This window comes from Pongo abelii, chromosome 8, assembly GCF_028885655.2.
Source record: "Pongo abelii isolate AG06213 chromosome 8, NHGRI_mPonAbe1-v2.0_pri, whole genome shotgun sequence".
NCBI lineage: Eukaryota > Metazoa > Chordata > Mammalia > Primates > Hominidae > Pongo > Pongo abelii.
Window position 1 is genome coordinate 99,187,681 of NC_071993.2, and position 15,019 is coordinate 99,202,699.

The 15,019-nt window shown below is 42.9% G+C and overlaps 1 long non-coding RNA gene across 1 annotated transcript; it reads left to right on the forward strand.

Annotated features, from left to right (window-relative positions):
- The first annotated feature begins 4,552 nt into the window (after positions 1-4,552).
- Positions 4,553-14,320, forward strand: LOC129048319 (uncharacterized). Its single transcript, XR_008510556.2, has 2 exons — positions 4,553-10,837; positions 14,110-14,320. It is a non-coding gene; the product is annotated as an uncharacterized LOC129048319 (long non-coding RNA).
- The last annotated feature ends 699 nt before the right edge of the window (positions 14,321-15,019 follow it).

Genomic DNA, 15,019 nt, shown 5'->3' on the forward strand with positions numbered 1-15,019 from the left:
CTGATTTAGGTAGGGCTCACAAATTGGTTCGATCAGGTGTGATGTTTACATTTACATAGTGTGTGGGGAAGTATGGTTGGCCCACACTCATCTTATTATGCAACCATTTGCATAATAAGATTATGCTCTTTCCACTTGGCCGGCGCCATCTTGTCTGCTCCTTACTGTACAGGCGGCTGGCAAAGAGAAGATGGAGCCACCATTTTGATCATACCTAGTCCCAGGTAGCGTTTTTTTCCTATTGGTGCAATTGCCGGCATTCACCTGTGCAAGATTCTAGCTTGCTTTTTTATGTCTGCAGCTCGATTTTACTGGCTGCTCTTTGTTAGAAAAGAAAATGATTTGGGGGCTGCTTTTCATAAAAGGAAAACCTTACCGAGGACTTCTGTACCCTCACTATCTGCCTAAGTAATTTCTTTTTAACTCCTATATCACTGTGACTGACCATATGACCAGGGTATTGGTACCTCTCCTGTGTCAGTAAAAACCTGAACATGGGGCAGACAGCATACAGTTCAGCCAACTGAGCTGAGTTCTTTCCACTTTTTTCAGCGTGGCAACCTTCCAAATAGGATGCGGTCCATTTGCCTTAGAACTGCCATCCATACAAGAGCTACATCCAGATAGTTCTTTTTTGGTCAATCAACAGCTGTTATTAGGGTACCACCCAAGTGACAATAGGACCTAAAGGGTCTTCAGATAGTCTTAAGGTCAGCCCTAGGGAAAAAGAGGCTCCCTGCTTGTGAATACTTTTTGCACATCCCTGGTAACAGGTTCCTGTAGAAACCATTTCCATTTTATTACGGCACACTTCTGAGCACTGTCTTCCCCATTAAAGCATTTTGCCAATGCCACCCAATACATCATGGGTGTTTTAGGTTTCAATATTACTTGATATCCTTCAGTCAGAGGAGTAGTCTGAAGTTGTAGTAGTCTGACTACTCCTGTGATGAAAGGACATAAAATATTAGTGCCCAATAACTAGCTAGTCTTTATGGAAATGTTCTTGTCCAAAACGCAGCCGTCATTACTGGCTGATGCTCATTGGCTTTTGCCATAAACCCCAGTCTATATTTCACCCACGGCTATTGTACAGATAATTTGTCCATACCATCACATCTGCTTCTACTCTATACTGCTTGAAAGTAACAACACGCGTGGGCTCTGTGGGCTCATGCAATCTTATTGGTTCTCATTTGGATGTCCAAGCAGTATGGGCACAATAGTAGGTTTCCATGCCTTGTTTTACAATACTAGGTGGGGGAAGTGTTCTCCAGTCAGATATAATATCCATTTCCATTAAAACTTCAGGTAAATGAGACACAATCACTTCCCATAAAGCCAGTTCAAACATATTACTAATCATTCAAACTTTCACCTTAACCCTATATTCCTACGTCCTCCCAATTTAACTATAGCCCTGATTAGGACTTTACCAATAGGTTTCAGAATCACAGTGCATGAGCGCTTACATGTCAAGGAGTCCCAGAAATGCCACCCCCTGACCATTTTACCCATCATGTGCATATGGCCTTGGGACTGTAGCAGGGAGTCAAGTCAAGGGACCCAGACACTTTTTGTGTGTGTGTGTGTGTGTTTTTTTTTTTTAGAAGGAGCCTTGCTGTCACCCAGGCTGGAGTGCAGTGGAGCGATCTCAGCTCACTGCAACCTCTGCCTCCGGATTCAAGTGATTCTCCTGCCTCAGCCTCCCGAGTAGCTGGGACTGCAGGTTGAGTAGCTGGGACTACAGCTGCCTGCCACCATACCCAAATAATTTTTTTTTTTTTTTTTTGAGATGGAGTTTTGCTTTTGTTGCCCAGGTTGGAGTGCAATGGTGTGATCTCGGCTCACCGCAACCTCTGCCTGCCGGATTCAATAGATTCTCTTGCCTCAGCCTCTCAAGTAACTGGGATTACAGGTGCATGTGCCACCACACCCGGCTAACTTTGTATTTTTAGTAGAGATGGGGTTTCTCCATGTTGGTCAGGATGGTCTCCAACTCCTGACTTCAGATGATCTGCCCGCCTCAGCCTCCCAAAGTGCTGGGATTACAGGCCACCATGCCCAGGTGAGCCACGTGCCCGGCCCTAATTTTTGTATATTTTTTAGTAGAGATGGGGTTTCACCATGTTGGCCAGGATGGTCTTGAACTCCTGACCTCAAGTGATCCACCCGCTTCGGCCTCCCAAAGTGCTGGCATTACAGGAGGGAGCCACCACACCTGGCCATGGACCCAGATACTTTTGTTAGTTCTTATCTTGATTAGATTTGGGACCATCGCTCCAGGTTATTAAAGTTCAGGTTTATAATTGTTATCTTTGCCTTGAGGCTTTCCAAATTCTTCCAGACTATGGTGTATAAAACAGATTTGTTTTGGGCCCTTGTTGGGAGAACCAGTAGGGGGTCCTATCCATTCACCCAGCTTCTGAGAGTGCTGCATTAAGAATTTTTTTTTTTTTTTTTTTTGAGACAGAGTTTCGCTCTGTTGCCCAGGCTGGAGTGCGGTGGCATGATCTCCACTCACTGCAACCCCTGCCTCCCAGGTTCAAGCAAGTCTCCTGCCTCAGCCTCCCAAGTAGCTGGGATTACAGGCACCTGCCACTATGCCTGGCTAATTTTGTATTTTTAGTAGAGGTGGGGTTTCACTATGTTGGTAAGGCTGGTCTTGAACTCCTGACCTCAGGTGATCCACCCCCTTGGCCTCCCAAAGTGCTGGGATTATAGGCATGAACCACTGCGCCCAGCCTCCCTTATTTTATTTGAGCTATTATATGTAACTAGAAATTATATATTTTGCTTTGTGTTTCTTTGCATTTCATTATGTAGTTAGTAAGTTGGAGTCATCATTTCTAAATTCCATTGATAACTTTTACCTCTCTGTGCATGGCAGCACAGGCCTATAGTCCCAGCTACTTGGGAGGATGAGGTAGGAGGACAGCTTGAGCCTTGGAGTTCAAGACCAGCCTGGGCAACACACTGAGAGCCCATCTCAAAAAAAAAAAAGATAAACATTTTTACCTCTAGTAACTGATCACAACAAAGCTGCCATTTCATACCATGGGAGACCCCATGGTTATCCAGAATCAAAGGTCTTTCATTCCCTGCCCTCTTGCCAAGCCACATTTCAGGAGTCAGCATTGTTCTAAGGGATGCCATTTGTCTTTACACTATCTGAAGTGAGCCAGACTTCAAGGTTTGAGAGCACAGTCTCCCAGACTGCAAAGTTTGCCCAAGCCTCTGATACCCCCTGTAAGGAGGTCCCACAAGGTTAGTGGGCATGGTTTTAGCACTTCCCTCACCTCTGACCTAACTGCAAGTTCAGGAAGTTTCCAAAACGACCTTCAGGTTCAAAAATTCACTAAAAAGAATCACAGAACTCTTTGAAAGCTGTTATACTCACAGTTACGTTTATTTCAGGGAAAGGATAGAGATCAAAATTAGCCAAAGAAAGAGATTCATAGAGCAGAATCTGAGAGGGTTCCAAATGTGAAGCCTCTGGGGTCCTCAGAATGCATTACCCTGCTGATTTGGATGTGTGAGACAACACATATAGAGTACTGCCAATCAGGGACACTCACCTAAGCTTCAGCATCCAGAGTTTTTATTGGGGCTTCATTACATAGGGTATGAATGATAGACTTATTGTCCATGTGGTTGAACTCAGTCTCCAGCCCCCACCCCACTCTCTGGAGGTCAGGCTGATATCACCTGGCCTAAGGGGCCTATCATGAGTCACCTTGTTAGCATAAACTGTCAAATGGTTATTCAGCCACACCCTTAATATATTTATATATATCCAACAGAAAGCCATATATATGTCCCCCAAAAACCTGAACAAGAATGTTTACGGCAGCACTATAACATCTGAAAACTGAGAACTACTCAACTGCCCAGTAACAGTAAAATGAATAAACAAATTAACAAATTGTGTTACAATCACACAATGAGCATTTAGAATAATAAACAATATAGATGGATCTCACAAAAATATTGAGCAAAGGACCAGGCGAGGTTGTTCATGCCTGTAATTCCAGCACTTTGGGAGGCTGAGGCAGGTGGAACATGAGGTAAGGAGTTTGAGACCAGCCTGGCCAACATGGCGAAACCCCGTCTCAACTAAAAATACAAAAATTAGCCAGGCATGGTGGCAGGCCCCTATAATCCCAGCTACTTGGGAGGCTGAGGCAGGAGAACTGCTTGAACCCAGGAGGTAGAGGTTGCAGTGATCTGAGATCGTGCCATTGCACTCCAGCCTGGGCAACAAGAGCAAGACTCTGTCTCAAAACAAACAAACAAACAAACATAAAAACAAATTAAGCAAAGGAAGCAGACACAAAAGATCCAATACTGTATGAATCCACGTATGTAAAGTTCAAAAATAAGCAAAATGAATCTATGCTATCAAAATACAGAAAAGTGGTTATCACTGCAGAGAAAGTGACTGGAAAAGGGGTGTGGGATCTTGGGGGACTGTAATGGCTGTTTCTTGACCTGGATACTAGATAAATAGATGAGTTCAATATGTGAACAGTCACCAAGCTGTGGGCTGATGATTTGTGCACTTTTATTATATAAAGCATCTTTAAACATCATGTAGGGGCATCTGGGTTCTCCCCACTGAGGTGCCAGTGACGGGTCCAGTACCTGGAAGTCCCTATCCTATGCTGAAGGAGAGGTACACTGGGCACAGTACCTGGAAGTCCCTATCCTATGCTGAAGGAGAGGTACACCAGGCACAGTGGATTATTCACTTAAAAAGAGTAGAAAATGTGCTTTCTCAACTCATAGCTGCAAACTCTACATTGAAAGATACTGAGACTGACATAGCAGCTCATGGAAGAGGGGAATCTATGCAAATGAAACTGGGCAAAACTTTAAATGAGAAAATATGATGAAAGCTATCTTCCCCTCAGTGTCGCAGATGGTAATAATGAATCTTATTGTGTCTTACCCAACAGAACATACTTGTACACTATCATAATGCCAGCTAAGTTGTGGCATCATTTTGAGACCAATCATTTAGAGTTTAAAGAAAAAATGAAATATTTTAAGTGTAGATATTGTGGGCTCTTTAAAGGCCAAACATTTTTATACCTTTTCTCAAACTCCCAGGCTCAGGTGATTTGCCCACCTCGGCCTCCCAAAGTGCTGGAATTACGGGCGTGAGCCACCACACCCAGCCTGTTATCTTTTCAAACTAGAAAAGGCCATTGAAGCATCCTAGAGGTTTTAATTTCTAATAAGGTAAATATTCATAACTGTAACCCATATTAATAAAAAATCCTCTTTATGGTCCTCAATATATTTTCTTTAAGAGTAAAGAGTTCTTGAGACCAAAGCATGAGAAAGCCACATAGATTATGCTCAGCCTTGTTACTAGGCTTAGTTCTTCCTCATAAGGAACGGCTGCTTTGGAATTCCAAGCACGTATATAAGTCCCTGGCTTGGCTGAGGTTACTGGTTCTTCTTGTTCTGTTTTCTTTTATTTTCTAATTTTTAAGTTCTTTTTTTACTCAGCATTTCCTTTTCAGTTTGTTGCTTTTGCTTATTTGATTTTTGTCCAGCATTGTGTTTTGATTCCATTATAGAGATCCATTCTTCAGGTGAACTATGCAAGTGATTTTCTTTTCAGGTGATTTGGACCAAGCTTCTCACCAGCTTTTCCCAAAATTAAGCCGACCTGGGACACCTTGACTCCAAGCCCAGTAGTAAGTCCCACATGCCACAGAGCCTCTCAGCCATCTCTGCTGAGGAGGGACCCTTATTGGCAGCTAGGATCCTTGAGACCATCATCAAGGAAAACCTGTCTAAGGTGGGGTTGGCCTGGGACATCCTTACTGGGAAAGCAGCGGCCGTGAAGTTCATTGATGAGATTCAGCAGATCTCCTCCAGCCTCCAGACACCATCCACAAAGTAGGAACCAAGAAGGCTCAGATCACCCCAACATAGTGAAGTATTTGCTGTGATCGATAGTGAGGAATCTCTGACTCATCACAAAGCACGCTATCGAGAAGTTTGTGAATACCTGCTCACAGCAGCAGGAAAGAGGCCTGAAGCAAATTCCACCAAAAGTGTCTGCTGTGCAAGCTGTTACCAGAAGTGCATTGTCCACAGATATTGTGTATTGTCACCAGAAATGTATTGTCCATGTTAACATGAACATCACAGATTGGGTTCAGGAATAAATTCACCTTTCGCAACAAGCTGGATAACTTTTGTGGCAGTCCCCTTAGGCTGCCCTGGAATTCTTCTAGGGCCACAAATATGAGCTGGTGGATGTATGGCATCTGGGAGTTATCCTGTATATATTGGTAAATGGATCCTTATTTTTCGATGGACAGAACTTCAAGGAGCTATAGGAGCAGGTACTGAGCAGGATGTATTCCATTCCCTCCTCCATGTCCCCGGAGAGTGAAAACTTGCTGAAGAAATTTCTCATTGTCAATTGCAGCAAGAGAGGCCCTTCAGAGCACAGTGTGAGGGGTCCATGGATGAATGTGAGTCATGAAGGTGAGGAACTTAAGTGCTATGTGCAGCCATTCTCCTACTGGGAGGACCCCCTGCAAACTAAGTTCATGGTATCCATGGGTTACAGACAGGAAGATATCCAGGACTTGCTGAGAAGTATGAGGAAGCCGTGGTCACCTGCCTGCTCCTGGGTTCTCCTTTCATCCCAGGAGGTACAGCTCAGGGTCTCTGCCAGCGCGGAGCAGCAGTGGTTTCAGCAACCTGCCTTTCCCATCTTTCACAGCCTGAGAAGACTCAAAGGAGCCACCCAGAGTCTGAACAGGATCAGGAGACAGGGCAGAAGGGCAGCAACACAGCAATGCATCAGCCAGCTCCCTACTAGCCTGGAGGGGACGAACCCCACCCCCGCTGTGAACAGTGACCTCCCCACCAACACCAAAAAGAGCAGGAATTCCTCACTCGGGGCAAAAGCCGGTTTGGCCAGACCTCCACCCAGAACGACAACGGCAACCCCACAGCGCTGGGGCCTGAGGCCTCCTGGGCTCTTGCTTCTCACCTCTACCCCGTCTCCCCGGCCACCAGCCCGGGAATCCCAGTCGGTCTCCTTGCAGCCCAACCAGGCCTCGGTGCCGCACCCCACAGCGAGCAGCTGGGGGGTGCCCACCCGGCCCAGTCCACCCAGAGTGTCCCTGCGGCCTCCCTTCTACCCGCGTCATCAGTGGAGTGGGCAGAGCCCCCGATGGGACCAGGTACGTGCGGCCGGGCAGCCCAACAGGTGCCAGCCCCAGAAATGGTGCCCAACAGGGTGATTCCAGCCTCTCCCTCTGGCAAAGGCGGCGGCCAGCAGAGGGCCGCCCGGAGTTTCTTCAGCAAGTTCAAGTTCAAGTTCACAATCTGGACTCAGCTGCCGGTTTGCCAGAAGGAACCGGAAAGCAAAGACGGAGGAAGACACGTTTCGCAATTATTAATTAGAGTCACTTTTTGGTACAGAAAAAAACCGAAAAATATAAAAAACAAAAAACCCCAAAACAACAAAAAATTACCCTCGCCCTCTCCCAAATATTAAACAGAGCTCAGTAGGTGCTCACAATAAGAACCCATCCTTCGCCTGCAGTATTTAAACGATTGTCGGTGGAAGTTCACGTCGTGCTCCTCTTTTGACAGCCGTTGGGTAACGGATCAAAACCCTTAACGGCCGCGGCTAGAGCGCGAGCTCAGGGAGCCGAGGGGCTCCGGGCCCGAGCGTCCACCGCTCATCTCCTGAGCTCGGGAGGTTTTCGCGGCGGGGGCTCAGCCCCAGATCCCGGGACTCAGGAGGAGCTGGGCCGAGCTGCGGGAGGCGTTGAAGCCCCGGGAGAGAGTTTTGCACTACGAAAAAACCATACGCAAATTACCTGGGAAGAGCTTAGATTCTGTGGCCAAACTGCAAGCGGCGGTTGCTAAAATGGGAAGCATTTACAGGAAAAAGCAAACGGTTTCATCGAGGTGGATTCGACGACAAACTAAGCGAAGGCAAAAACGATCGCGGGAGTCGACGTGGAGACAGATAAGGCCCAGAGCTCTGACCAGACACTTAGTACTTCATCACTAGTCCCTGGCTGCTTCTCTGTGGATAACAGCAGCTCATGTACGCCAACCTCACAAAACCAGGCGCTGTCCACCTCCTTCACGCAGGCATGAGGAGGCTTCAGAGGCCGAGTCCGAAGTGGCCAAGCACAACTTCCAGGAGTAAGAGGGGCATTTCATGATGACGAGGTGTCAATTCTCCAGAAAGACATAGCAGTCTTTAATATGTAGGGACCTAACAACAGAGCCTCAAAATATGGAATCCATCAAAGGAGAGAATTGCAAGAAAAACCAGACAGATCCACTGTTATAGTTGGATATCTCAACACCTATCTACTAGTAATTGATGGACTCAGGACATAGCTGAGCTGAAGGGCATTGTCAATCAGCTGGACCTGTTGATATGTATAGACTACTTCATCCAATGAGTGCAAATATACACTCTTCTCAAACTCAGATGAAATATTCGCCAAGATAGACCATATTCTGGGGCATAAAACACACTTCTAACAAATTTGAAAGAGTAAAAATCTTCAAGGTATACTCACATCACAATGGAATTAAACTGGAAATCAGTAACAGAAAGACAGCTGGAAAGCCACCAAATATTTGGTCATTAGACAACATACTCCCAAATAACACATGGGCCAAAGAAGTCTCAAGAGAAATGTTAAAAAATATTTTGAACTAAATGAAAATGAAAATATGACTCATCAAAATTTGTGGGTTGCAGCAAACCCACATTTGGTCATTAGACAACATACTTCCAAATAACACATGGGTCAAAGAAGTCTCAAGATAAATTTAAAAAAATATTTTGAACTAAATGAAAATGAAAATACGACTTATCAAAATGTATGGATGCAGCAAAAGCAGTGCTAGAGGAAAATCTATAGTATTGAATGAATACATTAGAAAAGAAGAAAGATGTAAAATTAAAAGTCTAAGCTTCCACCTTAGGAAACTAGAGAAAGAAGAATTACATAAACCTAAAACAGAAGAAAAAAAAATTAGAAAAAAAAGGATGACATTAAAAAGAGGAAAATTATAGAGAAAATCAAAACATAAAAGCTGAAACCAAAAGCGAAATCTTTGAAACAATAAGTAAAATTGACAAACGTCTGGACTGGCTAGCCAAGAAAAAGAGAAAACACAAATTACTAATATCAGAAATAAAAAAGTTTATCTCTACTAATCCCACAGACATTAAAAGTCTAATAGACGTTCTACGATAGCCATGTAAGAAGAAAAAAGTCAGCCGGGCGTGGTGGCTCACGCCTGTAATCCCAGCACTTTGGGAAGCCAAGGTGGGCGGATCACAAGGTCAGGAGATCGAGACCATCCTGACCAACATGGTGAAACCCCATCTCTACTAAAAATACAAAAATTAGCTGGGTGTGGTGGCATGCTCCTGTAGTCCCAGCTACTCTGGAGGCTGAGACAGGAGAATCGCTTGAACCCAGGAGGCGGAGGTTGCAGTGAGCCAAGATTGGCCCACTGCATTCCAGTCTGGTGACAGAGCGAGCTCCGTCTCAAAAAAAAAAAAAAAGTTTTATGCCCACAAATTTGATAACTTAGATGAAATGGACCAATTCCTTGAGAGAGACAATCTACCAAAACACACCAAAAGAGAAAGATAATCTTAATAGACCTATATCTACTTTTGAAATTGAATCAATAATCAATAATCTTCTGAAAAAGAAAGCATCAAGCCCAAGTGTTTTCACTGGCGAATTCTAAGAACTAATACGACTTCTCTACAACCTCTTCCAGAAAATAGAAGCGGAGGGAATATTTCCTTATCTCTATAAAACCAGCATTATTCTAATACAGAAACAAAAGATACTACAAGAGGGAAAACTACAGACCAATGTATCTACCATGTACAAAATGTATCTTTTTTGTATCTTTTGTATTGGAGATATAAAAATTCTCGACAACATATTAGCACATGAAATCTGCTATGGTTTGAATATTACTGTCCAAAATTCATGTTGAAATGTCCAATGCAAGAGTATTAAGAGGTGGGGGTTTTGCAGCCTTCAGCGTTGTTCCATTCTGCCTCTTCAGCCATGTAAGGACACAGTGTTCTTCCCCTCTGAAGGATGAGGCAATGAAACGCCATCTTGGAAGCTGAGAGTAGCCCTCACCAGAAAACTGAACCTGCCAGTGCCTTGATCTTGGACTACCTAGCTCCAGAGCTGTGAACACATTTCTGTTCTTTTAAATTACCCAGTCTCAAGTATTTTGTTATAGCAGTACATATGAACTTAAACAGAATTCAACAATGTATAAAAAGAATTACACGCTATGACAAAGTGAGATTTATCCCAGGTATGCAAGGCTGGTTTGACAGGAAAATCAGTCACTATAATCCATTACATCAATAGACTAACAAAGAAAAATCATACCAATGCAGAAAAAGTATTTCACTCAATAGATGCAGAAAAAGTATTTCACCAAATCAATCATCCATTCACCGTAAAAACTCACAGCAAACTAGGAATAGAGGGGAACATCCTCAACTGGATAAAGAATATTTGCAAAAAACCTACAACCAATATCATAATTAATGGTGAGGAACTATATTCTTTCCCCCTCGGATCAGGAACAAGAATGTCTCCTCTCACTACTCCTATTCAACGTTGCACAGGAGGTTCTAGCTAATACAATATGACAAGAAAAGAAAAGGCATCCAGATTGGGAAGGAGGAAATAAAACTGTCTTTGTTCACAGATGACATAATTATTTATATAAAGAAATCCCAAAGAACCAACAAAAAGTGATCATAAGAAGGTTGCAGGTAGGTTAATATACAAAAGTCAATTGCTTTCTTATAAATTAGGAATAAATAATTGGAAGTTAAAAAAATTCTGGTGAGATATACATAACATAAAATTTACAATTTTAATCATTTTTAAGTGTATTAATATAATTCAGTGGCATTTCATTAAGTGCATTCACAATGTTTGGTAACCATCACCACTATTTCCAGAAATTCATCATCCCAGACAGAAACTCTGTACTTACTGAACAATAACTTCTCATTCTCCTTCTTCCAAGTCCCTGCTGACCTCTATTCTACTTTCTGTCTCCATGAATATGCCTATTCTAGGTATATGAGTGGAATCATATAATATTTGTCCTTTTGTGTCTTTCTTATTTCATTTCACATAATGTTTTCAGGATTCATCCGTGTTTTGGCATGTATCAGAACTTCATTTCTTTTTATGGCTGAATAATATTCCATTATTTCCATTCCAGTTATTTCCACATTTTGTTGATTGGTTTATCCATTGAAGGTCATTTGGGTTGTGTTCACCTCTTGGCTATTATGAATAATGCCACTATGAACATTGTCGTACAAGGATCTGTTTGAGTCCCTGCTTTCATTTCTTTAAGGAATAGACCTAAGAGTGGATTCACTGGATGATATGGTGATGCTATATTTAATTTTATGAGAAATGGCCAAATTGTTTTCCAGAGTAGCTGCAACATTTTACATTCCCAATAACAATGCATAGGGTTCCAATTTTTCCACATTATAGTGAACATTTGTTATTTTTATTTATTTATTTTTGAGACAGAGTCTTGCTCTGTTGCCCAGGCTGGAGTGCAGTGGCACGATTTCGGCTCACTGCAACCTTTGCCTCCTGGGTTCAAGTGATTCTCCTGCCTCAGCCTCCTGAGTAGCTGGGATTACAGGTGCCTGCCACCATGCCCAGCTAATTTTTTGTATTTTTAGTAAAGACGGGGTTTTGCCATGTTGGCCAGGCTGGTCTCAAACTCCTGACCCCAAGCGATCCACCCACCTCAGCCTCCCAAAGTGCTGGGATACAGGTGTGAGCTACTGTGCCCGGCCAGGTGTTCTTTATATATTCCGGATTTTAATCCTTTATCAGATATATGGCTTGCAAGTATTTTCTCCCATTCTGCGAGTTGTCTGTTCACTGTCTTGATAGTGTCCTATGATGAACTAAAGTTTTGTTTTTTGTTTTTTTTAGACGGAGTTTTCGCTCTTGTTGCCCAGGCTGGAGTGCAATGGCGTGATCTCAGTTCATTGCAACCTCTGCCTCCCGGGTTCAAGCGACTCTCCTGCCTCAGCCTCCCGAGGAGCTGGGATTACAGACATGTGTCCCCATGCCCAGCTAATTTTAATTTTGTATTTTTAGTAGAGATGGGGTTTCTCCATGTTGGTCAGGCTGGTCTTGAACTCCCGACCTCAGGTGATCCACCTGCCTTGGCCTCCCAAAGTGCTGGGATTACAGGCATGAGCCACCGCACCCGGCCTTGAACTAAAGGTTTTTATTTGAAGTCCAGTTTATTTTTTCTTTTGTTGCCTGAGCTCTTAATGTTATATCCAAGCTATCATTGCCAAATTAATGTCATAAAGATTTTCCCTTTTGTTTCCTTCTAAGGGTTTTAAATTTTAATAGCTAATAATTTTAGCTATTAAGTTTAGGTCTTTGGTCCATTCTGAGTTAATTTTTGTATATTGTATAAGGTAAGGGTCTAACTTCGTTCTTGGCATTTGGATACCCATCAACATTTGTTGAAAAGACTGTATGTAACAAATTGAATGGTCTTGGCACCCTTGTCAAAAAGTAATTGGTCATATATAGGAAGGTTTCCTTCTGGGCTCTCAATTCTATTCCATTCTCCATTTATTTTTATATCTGTCCTTATTTCCCTTGTGACTTCTTCTTTGACCTGTTGGTTGTTTCAGCATGTGTTATTGTACATATTTGTTAGCTTTTCAGTTTTCCTTCTTTAATTGTTTTTTGTTTTTGAGACGGAGTCTCGCTCTGTCACCCAGGCTGGAATGCAGTGGCGCAATCTCAGCTCACTGCAACCTCTGCCTCCTGGGTTCAAGTGATTCTCCTGCCTCAGCCTCCCAAGTAGCTGAGATTACAGGCACCCACCACCATGCCCAGCTAATTTTTGTAGTTTTAGTAGAGATAGGGTTTCACCTTGTTGGCCAGGCCAGTCTCGAACTCTTGACCTCAGGTGATCCATCCGCCTCTGCCTCCCAAAGTCCTGGGATTACAGGCATGAACCAACGTGCCTGGCCTCTTTCTGTTACTGATTTCTAGTTTCATTTCATTGTAAGTGGAAAAGATGCTATGATATAATACAATATGATACAATGTTTTATTTTATTTTAAAAAATAGAGATGGGGTCTCATTATGTTGCCCCAGTTAGCCTCAAACTCCTGAGCTCAACCTGCCTTGGCCTCCCAAAGTGCTGGGATTACAGATGTGAGCCACTGCACCTGGTCCAATCTTTTAAAATTTATTAAAATTTGGTTTGTGGCCTAATATATGGTCTCTCTTGGAGAATATTCCATTTGCATTGAGAAGAGTGTGTATTCTGCTCTTGTTGAGTACAGTGTTCTGTACATGTCTGTTGGGTCTCACTAGCATATAGGGTTGTTCAAGTCTTCTCTTTCCTAATTACTCTTCTGTCTGGTTGTTCTATTCATTATCGAATGTGGGTTACTGAAGTCTCTAACCATTATTGTAGAACTCCCTTTATTGTATTGGAGAACTCCCTTTAATGTATCCCTCCAGGCCGGGCGTGGTGGCTCACGCCTGTAATCCTAGCACTTTGGGAGGTGGAGGCGGGTGGATCACCTGAGGTGGGGCGTTCCAGACCAGCCTGACCAACACGGAGAAACCCCATCTCTACTAAAAATACAAAATTAGCCAGGCGCAGTGGCGCATGCCTGTAATCCCAGCTACTCGGGAGGCTGAGGCAGGAGAATCACTTGAACCCAGGAGGCAGAAGTTGCAGTGAGCCGAGATCACTCCATTGCACTCCAGCCTGGGCAACAAGAGCGAAACTCCATCTCAAAAAAAAAAACCAAAACATATATATATATATTCTTCCATTATTGTATTTCTCTCTTTGATTCTGTCAGCTTTTGCTTAATATATTTTGGAGTTATGTTATTAGATGTGTATATGTTTACAATTGTTACATATTCTTAAAAAATTAGTTTTATCAAAATGTAATATCCTTTGTTATCTCTTGTAACTTTAGACTTATAATGTTTGTTTATTTGTTTGTTTTAGAGACAGCATCTCACAGTGTTGCCCAGACTGGAGAGCAGTGCACTGCAACCTCGAACTCCTGGGCTCAAGTGATCCTTCTGCCTCAGCCTCTGGAGTAGCTGGGACTACAGGTGCATGCCACCATGCTTGGAAATAATCTATTTATCTGATAATAATATAGCCACCTCATCGTTATTTTTGTTACTATTTGCATAAAGTATCTTTTCCATGATTTTCCTTTCAACTTCCTTGTGTCTTTGTATCCAAAGTGAGTTTATTATAGACAACATATGGTTGGATTATACAGATTATACCAAATGTATAAAAGATATACATGAGGAAAACTACAAAACTGTGATGACAAAATCAAGAAGATCTAAATATTAATAAATGAAGAGATATTTCATTTTCATGGACAGGATGACTCATATTGTTAAAATGTCATTTCTTCCCAACTTGATCTATAGACTCAATGCAATCCCAATCAAAATCCAAACAAGTGAGCTAAGGAGTTCGAGACCAGCCTGGGCAACATAGTGGGACCCTGTCTTCAAAAAAAAAATTTTTTTTTTTAATTAGCCAGGCTGGTGGTGCACACCTGTAGTCCCAGCTACTCAGGAGGCTGAGGTGGAAGGATGGCTTGAGCCCAGGAGTTTGATTGCACCACTGCACTCCAGCCTGGGCAACATAGTGAGATGCCATCTCTAAAACAAGCAGAAGAAAAAAAGTACTGCAAAAATTGATGACATTGAAAAGAGGAAAATTAACCAGGCATGGTGGCTCATGATTACCTGAGGTCGAGATCAGTCTGGCCAACATGGTGAAACCTCATCTCTACTAAAAATACAAAAATTAGCTGGGCATGGTGGTGGGCACCTGTAATCCCAGCTACTTGCAAGGCTGAGGCAGGAGAATCACTTGAACTCAGAAG